Source organism: Candoia aspera, chromosome 1 (assembly GCF_035149785.1).
Source record: "Candoia aspera isolate rCanAsp1 chromosome 1, rCanAsp1.hap2, whole genome shotgun sequence".
Lineage (NCBI taxonomy): Eukaryota > Metazoa > Chordata > Lepidosauria > Squamata > Boidae > Candoia > Candoia aspera.
This window is the reverse complement of record NC_086153.1, coordinates 77479207-77490474: the sequence shown is the minus strand read 5'-3', so window position 1 is coordinate 77490474 and position 11268 is coordinate 77479207.

Below are 11268 nucleotides of genomic sequence, written 5' to 3'. Positions count from 1 at the left end.
CCGACTACCGGGGCCTAAACGCGGCTTCCCTGTCCAACAAATACCCCTTACCCCTGGTGAAGGACATGCTCGCCCACCTGTCCACGGGCAAAGTCTTTTCCAAATTGGACCTGCGCGAGGCGTACTATCGCATCCGAATCAGGGAGGGGGACGAATGGAAGACGGCGTTCAACTGCCCCCTAGGCGCTTTCCAGTACAAGGTACTGCCCTTCGGACTCGCGGGGGCCCCTGGGGTGTTCATGCAGCTCATCAATGAGGTACTGCATGAACATCTGTTTAAAGGGGTCCTGGTCTACATCGACGACGTCCTTATTTACACAAAAACATACGAGGAACACGTAACCTTAGTCAGGCAAGTCCTCGACAAGCTCAGAAGGGCGCAGCTCTATGCAAAGCCCACAAAGTGCGAGTTTCACAAAGACCGCCTAGACTATTTGGGGTATCGAATCTCCGGGGACGGCATCGAGATGGACCCCGCAAAAGTCGAAGCGGTACTAAACTGGGAGCGGCCCCGCAACAGACGGCAACTACAGAGCTTCCTGGGATTCGCGAATTTCTACAGGTCCTTCGCCCGGGGGTTCGCTGAGATAGCCCTACCCTTAACGGACCTCCTCAAAACCAAAGGGGTGGGGGACACCAGACGCGCCAAGAACCCAGGCACAGTGCTGAATTGGACTCCCGCGTGCCAGACCGCATTCGACAAGCTGAAAGCGCTGTTCACGACGGAGCCAATCCTCGCGCACCCGGACCCAGAACGGCCGTTCGTGGTCCAAGCCGACGCCTCAGACTTCTCCCTGGGAGCCATCCTCCTACAAAAAGACTCCACGGGGCTCCTGAAACCATGCGCCTACCTGTCAAGGAAGTTCTCCGAGACAGAGAGGCGATGGCACGTCTGGGAGAAAGAAGCCTTTGCGGTGAAATCGGCACTAGAAACATGGCGTCACCTACTCGAGGGAGCCACCCAACCATTCGAGGTCTGGACGGACCACCGGAACCTCGAGGCCCTACGAACGCCTAGACGCCTTAGCCCAAAACAGGTCCGATGGGCACAATTCTTCAGCCGCTTTGATTTCCAGTTGAAGTTCATGCCGGGCAAGAAGAACTTCCTGGCCGACGCCCTCTCCCGGCTGCCCCAAGACGAAGAGCCCGCCCCAGACACCATTGGGACGGTCCTATCCGCCTCGCAACTGGGGATGGCCGTGACCACCCGAAGCGGCGCACGGAGGCAGCTCGACGCTACGGCGCAGCCGACGGCGGGACAACCGGCGACGGAAAGAAGGCAACCGCAACTACCAGGGGGAATGCGCACGGACCTCGCCGCCGCCCTCAAAACCGACCCCTGGTTCCTGGCAAACCCCGACAAGGTAACGATGGCGCAAGACCTAGCATGGGGGGAAGGCAGAATCTACGTCCCGGACTCGCAACGCCAGGCGATCTTGCATAGGTCACACGACGCCAAGCAAGCGGGACACTTTGGGTTCCTCAAGACCCTACACCTAACACGGCGGCAATTCTGGTGGCCCGCGCTCAGGCGAGACGTAAAAACCTACGTGGCGTCCTGCCCAACGTGCGCTCGGGCCAAACGGGCACCAGGCAAACCCGCGGGGCTATTGCAACGGGTGGCAGAACCCTCCCGCCCATGGGAGGAAATCTCTATGGATTTTATAGTGGACCTCCCACCCAGCCAGAAGAAAACGGCCATTTGGGTGGTGAAGGACTACTTCTCAAAGCAGGCCCACTTCATCCCCTGCACGTCAGTCCCATCCTCACAACAACTAGCCAAACTCTTCCTCATCCACGTGTACAGGCTACACGGATGTCCCGCACGTGTGGTGACCGACAGGGGCACACAGTTCACCTCCAAATTCTGGCGGGCCTTCTTGAAGCTGACGGGGACCCAACAGGCCCTGTCTACGGCTTGGCATCCGCAGACGGACGGAGCCACTGAGGTTCTTAATGCCACCTTAGAGCAATTTATACGATCCTATACGAACTACCACCAGGACGACTGGGCTGAACTGCTCCCGTTCGCCGAAGTCGCATACAACAACGCCGTCCACACGAGCACGGGAAAAACCCCCTTCGAAGTAGTCTCGGGGCGCGACTTCGTCCCCATACCGGAGCTACCTCAACCCCCGGAACCCCAGGTGGACGCCAGCGACTGGGGACGGAAGATCGCGGAAGCATGGCCAGTAATCACGGCGGCGCTGAAGGAGGCACAGGCTGCTTACAAAGAGCAGGCCGACAAGCACCGGCGCCAACAACCGACGTTCCAGGCGGGGGACATGGCCTATCTCTCCACCAAGTTCCTAAAGTCAACCCAACCCTCGAAAAAACTGGGGCCTAAGTACATCGGGCCGTTCCGAGTCACGCAATTAGTGAACCCGGTAGCAATACGCCTGGACCTGCCACACAACCTCCGGAGGCTCCACCCGGTGTTCCACACCAGCCTCCTAAAACCGGCAACCACCTCCCGATGGCACCCAAGCACGCCTCAGCCCGCACCGCTGATGATCGACGGGCAACACCACTTCGAGATAAGGGACATCCTCGACTCACGCAAGCAACGAGGAACCCTACACTATCTGGTCAGGTGGAAACACTTCCCCCACCCGGAATGGGTGGCGGCGCACAACGTTAAAGCGCCTGACCTGACCAAAGCATTCCACCGGGCATACCCCGACAAACCGCAATCAAGGTCAGCAAAACCAACCCCCCCCCCCGCAGGCCTCCCCCCGCCTCCCGTGCCCCAAGGGAAGGGGCCCCCCCCAAGCCCGCGACTTGGGTGGACCTTCCCCCCCCCGGGACTCACTCCCCCCGCCCCGGGCCCACGGGGTGGTGACAAACGATCGCCAGCACCCTCCCCCCGCCCCCTGGCCGCGGGGGAGTGGCAAGCAAGTCAACAGGGCAACCTGGGGGCAACGCCCAGGAGACACAACAAAGGCGACGCACTCCAAATAAGCAAAAAAGGGCCCTACCTGGAGCTGAGCAGCACCCGACCAGCCACGCCTCTCGCCTCGCCGAACTGAGCCAAACAAACAGGGTGTGGTTGGAGCATGCGCACGCCAGGTCAGAACCCGAGCATGCGCACCATGGACACACCCTGGGAAGGCACGTGGTAGAGGGAGGTGCAAAGGGAGGGGCGACAACTACTCCGGCGGGAACTTTGAAAAAAAAAAAAAAAAAAAAAAAAAAAAAAAAAAAATGGCGTTTTGACAGCTCCATGGGGGAAACCCAGAAACCCGGGGGAGAACACTATTCGGAAAGGGGGCAGTATGTCATGAGTGCCGTTGAGCTAAAGTAATCAGCGCAATGGCACTCATGACAATGACAAGGAAATAGGTGAAGGGGTACAAGTTAAGTAGCCATCAACCCACAACGACTAACGGCTAACAAACAATAGATAAACGGATCACGGAGCCACCCAAGCCATCAGCAGCAATACCACGGGGATCGCCCAGCTGAAAGCAATCAGCAGAAGAATGAAAACCTGAGGATGGGCGATCCTAGAAACCCTCAACCAATGGCAGGGCAACGCATGGGACAAAGGGGGGTGACGTGACCGAGAGCGAGGGGGCGCTGACCGGCGCGGGGTATTTAAACCCCGCACCGGCGCGCTCCTGTCACTCTCAGCTTTTTCTAACAACGTTGTACCTATCCTGAAATAAACCAGAGCCTGCTTTGCAACCCAGTGTCTGAACGTTATTCAGAGGTAGGCAGCGCATGACACCCAAAACATTATCAGCAGTTTCTTTGTAGAAAAAGCAATGAAAAATTTTAACCATGCTGTACAGTTAGAGGAGCTAATTATCTGACAGTAAAGCCCTCGGCCATAACAATATTTCAGTTTTGGTTATACCAAGTACCTAAAGCCTAAAACTGTCAGTGTGACAGACAGGCTCAGCTAAATGTACAAGAACTTCCATACCAAAGCACTCAAATGTAAATCCTGGGGTTGTATGACCAAGCAGCTGTCCATATGGCATCACACCAAAGAACAAGAACAACACATTCACTGGCTTAAGATGTTTTTTCCTCTTCACAATATGTCAAGACAAGAAACAAAAGAACTGTTGTTGCCTTTGCCATTGAAAAAGTTGACAAAATCTTCGTTCCTTAGATCCACATCAGTAGAAACCCACACTGGGAAAAAAGCTGCTATTATTATAATCACAGTCCTGATCAAATGCAAAACCTTACTGAAAGAAAGTTTCATTGCCATCTTACTACAAAACAAACTAGACAAAACTAGACAGTTGGAATATACATTCTTGCCTACGAAAATAAAACAGATTTAAATGTTATGGAGTTGTTCTCTACTGCCATCGAAGAAGAGACAATGGGGTATAATGAAGTCCAGCACTGCCTACCTGACAGCTAGACAGGCACTGGGTGTAAAAAGGATTAATCTACTACTCCCCGCTAACAACTCCATGTGTGTCCCCTCCCAAACTGGGGGTATGCATAGGGGAGAACACTGAACTGTTGGTCTCAGGCTAGATTTCAGGTAATTAAAATGTATATACTGTCATTACATTTAGACCCAGCAACTATTTCTCAATGACTAGGTTCACTTGATTGATTGCTTGATTGATTGAGGAGTGAGGTTCCATTGGACAGCCTGACTTTGTGCTCAAACAGCAAAATGACAACCAATTGTATGCCAAACTGAAGATAGATTAATCACCTTGGGAATTATTAATATAAACACCACCATACTGAACTTGTAGCACTAATCATGTTCAGTAGGTGTAATGGAATGTGAGAATGACCTTGGAAGATGGGGTGGGGGGGAAGGGGGGAAGAGATGCTGCCTAGGGAACGATCAGATGAAAGGGGGAGGAGCCCACAACTGAGTAAGGGGCAGAGGAAAAAACTTTGAAAGGATCTGCCCTAACTTGGCAGGCGGTAAAAAGGGACAATGGGAGATTTGAACTTTCAGACTTGCAAGATTCTGTTAATGTAGCCTAACAATAAAGTAGAAGTAGCTCATCTGGTCGTGTTTCCTGTCTGGTCTACCTGGGAGGGCTGCTGACATCAATCTTGCAAGACTGAAAGTACAAATCTCCTGCCATCCCTTTTTACCACATGCCAAGCGCAGTATCCTTTCTAAATTTCTTTCTCTGTCCATGCAGAAGATGGGATTTATACATGCCTTCTTAGGTAAGTTAGCAGGCTGAATGCTGTAGATACGTTATTTGAGAAAGCTGTACGCCTTCCTGAAGTATGGCTTAACAAATCAAATGAAGCATCTTTCCCTGTATTAGCGTGCCTCCCTAGGTAATACATCTGCTATGCCTATGGTTATCTCCTTGGCTATAATCACCCAACATGCTGAATCAGAAACTATGGTTAGCCACATGTGCAAAAGATGCTAAGGCAAAATATATCACACTGTGGCTAGTCCTCACAAGGCACTAAAATATAATGCAGTTTGGTTGGTTTGGGCTTAGCTGTTGTGGTTTGTAAACTCTGGTTAATAGTTTAGCAAATTGTGTGATTGCAGCTGCTAATACAAAACAGAATGTTTTATGGTAATTCTTTCTTTCATGGAACTAGGAAAAAGAAGGTACTGTATCATTCAGGTGTATTTTCACCCTATAGAATGAACAGTGATCAGAGAGTATTGTATTGTATTGTATTGTAACTTGACAGGGGCAGGGTTGTTCTTAGCTATTATACAGCATTTAGTTTTCATACAGGCCCTGGACAAATAATATATTCTCTGCATAAACACAGAAAATAAATATTGCCACCCAGTGAATTTAAAACTGAGAAGGTTGTCAGGATTCCAGTGATCATGCACTAATATTTCCCAAACTAGCAGTGTTCATAAATAAGAACAAGCAATATTTCTAAATGACAGTACCTGACATGTCTGTTAATTTATCATATAAATGAGGAAATTGGGATCTTATTCAAACCCAAGAGTTAGAATACCTTTGGTTAACAGACCAGAAAAATACAGCCTGGCTTATGTGATGTGCAGACATCAGCAGATAAAATATTTCACAGAAGAGTGATAAATTATTAAAACCCACTAATATTTGCAGATCATGCTGTTCTTAAAGGTACAGACCTAAAAGAGGCTTGAAAGCCTGACACTCCTATTTAGGAATTGGTGGTCTTAACAATATCACAGCTAAAAAGAATCTAAGAATGTCTTTCGCATAAATAAGAATCAAAGTCATGTAAATGTGATGACACTGTTTCAGCTCAGAGAGAGGAATGAAATACTTTCCCACCCTGAATATATTATAGCGTATTGAATGCAGTTTCGGAGGGCTTCTTTCTCATCCATAATATTGTTCCTCTTCAAGGTACTTATAACTAATAATGGTTTCATTTTAAATGGAACAACAGAACTACAAAGATAATGGATTCTATAATCCATATAAGGATAAACTACAATCCATATTATAATATATATTACAGAACACTAGAGAGTTTAAAAATAAGTTATTTTTTAAATTAAGGAAAGGTTTTCTTGTTCATAAGCAGATAAGGACTTGGTATGAAAATACCCGCACAGTTCTGTTTCAAACACCAGAATCTCTTCCAAAGCCATCTGTGCTGAAACTGTAATTAATGAGTTTTCCTATTGCAGTGAGTTCTCTGTTACTAGTATTATTGCTACTCTCTTCATTTATTAATATTTCTAGATGCAAAGTGACATCCGACTTTCTACAACATATACATAAATCAATATTAATATCTTACTCCAATTTATACTATAATAAGCATTATTTCTATAAAGCATTTCAGTTCTCATTATAACATTCCCTTCTAAAACAATGTTTTCCTCCCAATTAAAAAACATAAAAAAACCTTCAAACATAATTTTACACCTAATACACTAACAAACAATATCCTTCTTCACTATAATTTTCTCCTATTTACTGCATTAATATAAATTCCTCAAGTCTTTGAGTTGGCAAAAAAAATCTGGCATAATTTGCAGTGCCCTAATGGCTGAGATCTAATCTGTCCCATTAACAAGACTTGGGAGCAGTCCTTTCCTTACAGCTTTACCATGGGACAATTTAAGGGCAGTTTTTATTTGTTTGTTTGTTTGTTTGATTGATTTGTATAGCCACCCATCTCAGCGAGTGACTCTGGGCAGCTTACAACAATAAAACTAAAAAACAAATAAAATAATTACAATTAAAACAGTTAAAATATAAAACAAATATAAAATAAATATACATGGCTGCCAAGCAAGCAATAATGCATGAATGTTAATACAGCCAAGAGACAGGACCATCCACACGCTCGAGGCCCCAGGCCCGGGCACAAAGCCAGGTCTTCACGGCCTTACGAAAGGCCAACAGGGTCGGGGACATCCTAATTTCTGGAGGGAGGATGTTCCAGAGGGCAGGCGCCATGGAAGAGAAGGCACGCCTCCTAGTTCCCGCCAACCGACACTCCCTGGCTGACAGGACTGCAGCATACCCAACCTACTAGATCGAATTGGACAGGCAGAAACAACTGGGAGAAGGCGGTCCCTTAGGTAAACTGGCCCCAAGCCATGAAGGGCTTTAAAGGTGACAGCCAGCACTTTGAATTGCACCCGGAAGCACACCGACAACCAATGCAGCTCATGTAGTGGTGGTGTTACATGTGTTGAGTACCCGACACCATTTACTATCCGTGCAGCTGCATTCTACACCAGTTGAAGCTTCCAAATGCTCTTCAAGGGCAGCCCCATATTAGTAGATCCCCTGGCACTGTTTCCCTTCCTACCCATTATCACCACTACTAATTGTTCTCCTTAAAATGTGGCATGGCAAAGCGGGCTTTGACTAGTGTGGGCAGATCACAGGTGGCTGAGACAGATACTTTAGCCACCTCCCAAGTTGCCTGAATGATAAGTCAGAGATACAGAAATCCTCCATTCTAATAATCTGACACAGTGGGCATATTCCAGGTTAAAACGGTATCATCCAGTGGGACCCAAACAGCATGTATTCTTTGTCATGGCATGGAACTTTGAAAAAGTTCCAGTAGAAGAGAATACCTGTAGGTCAGGGTTGAACTATGGAGTTCTTGGTGCTCTCTGAGCTTTTTTACTTGCAGATGTTTCACTACCGAACTAAGTAACATCATCAGTGTGAGTGAGTGTGGGGTTTGCCGCCTGTGCTTATATAATAGCTTTCCCTGCCAGTTTTGGTGGGGATGTGGTTTCTCCTTATACAAACTCATTCCTAGAGTATTTTATGTAAATTGAAACCTCTATCAGAATTCTTCCTAAATAGGAGCAGATAAGATGCTGTCAGTGCTGTCAGGAACCAGATACTGGTTCCTTGATTAGAGTATTGTTTTCTGCCTGATGGTTTGTCTGGTGTTAATCCCTGCTTATCTGAATGTTGGCTGCTGAAGGGGATGTGTTTGAGTCTTTTTGTTTCCTTCCTATATTTTTTATTGTGTCTTTTGAATGGTGTGTAAATGTGGTTAACCCCTATGTGTCTATTGATGGCTAATTTGTCTGAAAGCCAAGCTTCCAGGAATTCCCTAACATTTTTGGATTTGGCTTGGATCAAGCTTGGCATTCAGATAAATCAGCATTCAGATAAATCAATAGACTCACAGAGATAAACACCAGACAAACAATCAGGCAGAAAACAATACTGTATTTAAGGAACCACCAAGGAGGAAACCACACCACCACCACAACTGGCACGACAAGCTACTATATATAAACAGGTGGCAAACCGCACACTCACTCACACTGATGATGTTATCTAGTTCGGTAATGAAATGTCTGCAAGCCAACAATCAAGCTCAGAGAACACCAAGGACTGCCCTGTGAAATAGAATCCCCTGGAGCTCAAGTTGCCCCAACCCTGCTGTCCTTTAAAAAGATCTTGAAGACATGACTGTTTCCTCAAGTACTGTCATGCGCTGCCTACCTCTGAATAACATTCAGACGCTGGTTTGCAAAGCAGGTTCTGGTTTATTTCAGGTTAGGTACAACGTCGGTAGAAAAAAGCTGAGAGTGACAGGAGCGCGCCGGTGCGGGGTTTAAATACCCCGCGCCGGTCAGCGCCCCCTCGCTCACAGTCACGTCACCCCCCTTTGTCCCATGCGTTGCCCTGCCATTGGTTGAGGGTTTCCAGGATCGCCCATCCTCAGGTTTTCATTCTTCTGCTGATTGCTTTCAGCTGGGCGATCCCCGTTGTATTGTCGCTGATGGCTTGGGTGGCTCCGTGATTCGTTTAGCTATTGTTTGTTAGCCGTTAGTCGTTGTGGGTTGATGGCTACTTAACTTGTGCCCCTTCACTTATTTCCTTGTCATTGTCATGAGTGCCATTGCGCTGATGACTTTAGCTCAACGGCACTCATGACATACTGCCCCCTTTTCGAATAGTGTTCTCCCCCGGTTTTCTTGGTTTTCCCCGTGGAGCTGTCAAAACGCCACATTTTTTTTTTTTTTTTTTTCAAAGTTCCCGCCGGAGTAGTTGTCGCCCCTCCCTTTGCTCCTCCCTCTACCACGTGCCTTCCCAGGGTGTGTCCATGGTGCGCATGCTCGGGTTCTGACCTGGCGTGCGCATGCTCCAACCACACCCTGTTTGTTTGGCTCAGTTCGGCGAGGCGAGAGGCGTGGCTGGTCGGGTGCTGCTCAGCTCCAGGTAGGGCCCTTCTTTTCTTATTTAGAGTGCGTCGCCTTTGTTGTGTCTCCTGGGCGTTGCCCCCAGGTTGCCCTGTTGACTTGCTTGCCACTCCCCCGCGGCCGGGGGGCGGGGGGAGGGTGCTGGCGATCGTTTGTCACCACCCCGTGGGCCCGGGGCGGGGGGAGTGAGTCCCGGGGGGGGGAAGGTCCACCCAAGTCGCGGGCTTGGGGGGGGCCCTTTCCCTTGGGGCACGGGAGGCGGGGGGGGGCCTGCGGGGGGGGGGTTGGATTTGCTGACCTTGGTTGCGGTTTGTCGGGGTATGCCCGGTGAAATGCTCTGGTCAGGTCAGGCGCGTTAACGTTGTGCGCCGCCACCCATTCCGGGTGGGGGAAGTGTTTCCACCTGACCAGATAGTGTAGAGTTCCTCGTTGCTTGCGGGAGTCGAGGATGTCCCTGATCTCGAAGTGGTGTTGCCCGTCGATCATGAGCGGTGCGGGCTGTGGCGTGCTTGGGTGCCATCGGGAGGTGGTTGCCGGTTTTAGGAGGCTGGTATGGAACACCGGGTGGAGTCTCCGGAGGTTGTGTGGCAGGTCCAGGCGTATTGCTACCGGGTTCACTATTTGCGTGACTCGGAACGGCCCGATGTACTTAGGCCCCAGTTTTTTCGAGGGTTGGGTTGACTTTAGGAACTTGGTGGAGAGATAGGCCATATCTCCCGCCTGGAACGGCGGTTGTTGGCGCCGGTGCTTGTCGGCCTGCTCTTTGTAAGCAGCCTGTGCCTCCTTCAGCGCCGCCGTGATTACTGGCCATGCTTCCGCGATCTTCCGTCCCCAGTCGCTGGCGTCCACCTGGGGTTCCGGGGGTTGAGGTAGCTCCGGTATGGGGACGAAGTCGCGCCCCGAGACTACTTCGAACGGGGTTTTCCCCGTGCTCGTGTGGACGGCGTTGTTGTATGCGACTTCGGCGAACGGGAGCAGTTCAGCCCAGTCGTCTTGGTGGTAGTTCGTATATGATCGTATAAATTGCTCTAAGGTGGCATTAAGAACCTCAGTGGCTCCGTCCGTCTGCGGATGCCAAGCCGTAGATAGGGCCTGTTGGGTCCCCGTCAGCTTCAGGAAGGCCCGCCAGAATTTGGAGGTGAACTGTGTGCCCCTGTCGGTCACCACACGTGCGGGACATCCGTGTAGCCTGTACACGTGGATGAGGAAGAGTTTGGCTAGTTGTTGTGAGGATGGGACCGACGTGCAGGGGATGAAGTGGGCCTGCTTTGAGAAGTAGTCCTTCACCACCCAAATGGCCGTTTTCTTCTGGCTGGGTGGGAGGTCCACTATAAAATCCATAGAGATTTCCTCCCATGGGCGGGAGGGTTCTGCCACCCGTTGCAATAGCCCCGCGGGTTTGCCTGGTGCCCGTTTGGCCCTAGCGCACGTTGGGCAGGACGCCACGTAGGTTTTTACGTCTCGCCTGAGCGCGGGCCACCAGAATTGGCGCCGTGTTAGGTGTAGGGTCTTGAGGAACCCAAAGTGTCCCGCTTGCTTGGCGTCGTGTGACCTATGCAAGATCGCCTGGCGTTGCGAGTCCGGGACGTAGATTCTGCCTTCCCCCCATGCCAGGTCTTGCGCCATCGTTACCTTGTCGGGGTTTGCCAGGAACCAGG